Raw genomic sequence first — 1,005 nt, 5'->3', positions numbered from 1 at the left:
AAAAAAAGATAAAAAAGCGAACTGTGGGTTGGGGTAGGGAGGAAAATGTTTAACAATAAATGAATGGAAATCCAAGTTGTCTATGAACTTTCATGAAAATAACAATAAAACATTCTTTCTAAAGAAAAGAAAAAAATAGGAGCTGGTTTATTATGTTTTCCATATTTCCTATCTTTCCAGGTAACTGCTCTGATTCTTCAGGCTTTGTGTGGTCCACCTTGGAGGTGAAGATGAAAGTGAAGTGTCTTTAAGGACAGGGATAATTCATAATCACAGGGATTCCTGTACGGTACACCTATCTATTTCTAGTAATATGTATAAGGAGATCCGGTGGTGCAGTGTGTAATGTATTGGGTTGCTAACCCAAAGGTCTGTAGTTTGCATCCGCCAGCTCATCTGAAGGATAAAGAAGGGACATCTCCTTGTAACGACAGAGGGTCACTATGAGTTAGTGTCTTGATAGCAGTGGGTTCTGTGTATTAGATGGAAAATGAATGAACACAGAAAGAGAAAAAGGGGATGAGAAGTTAGAGAATATAGATATGACACAATAATAAACTTTTTTCCCATAAACTTTCTACTCTCACAGTGAATGCTCTCATTCTTAGCCTGCATCCAGAGTCTCTGAACATAACTCAAGCCGTGCGGTCATACATGCAGAAAACTGCAAGCCCCTTTTAACAGACTCCAGCTCTGAACACACAAACTAGGACTAGGAGCCCACACATAGCTTCCTGTGTTCTTCATTCTTTGGGTTCAGAAGTTCTCCTCACATACTTTTCTAGAGTGAATGATGTGTTACCACCAAAGAGAACCTTTCCATATCTCTCACTGAAGAGTCAGAGGACCAATTGACTCCATAATGCAATGATGGATTCAGAATGAAATTGTTTTTTTCAAGGAGCATCAGGACAGGATAGAGAGAACAAGGGACAAGTACTTGAAGAAGTGACTCCTGCATATGTAAAGGTGTAACCAGACCATTTACCCCCCTTCCATTTCTAA

This window comes from Elephantulus edwardii, unplaced genomic scaffold, assembly GCF_000299155.1.
Source record: "Elephantulus edwardii isolate Elephantulus edwardi_28Jun2011 unplaced genomic scaffold, EleEdw1.0 scaffold00106, whole genome shotgun sequence".
In the NCBI taxonomy this organism is placed as follows: Eukaryota; Metazoa; Chordata; class Mammalia; order Macroscelidea; family Macroscelididae; genus Elephantulus; species Elephantulus edwardii.
Note: the sequence above shows the minus strand (reverse complement) of the source record.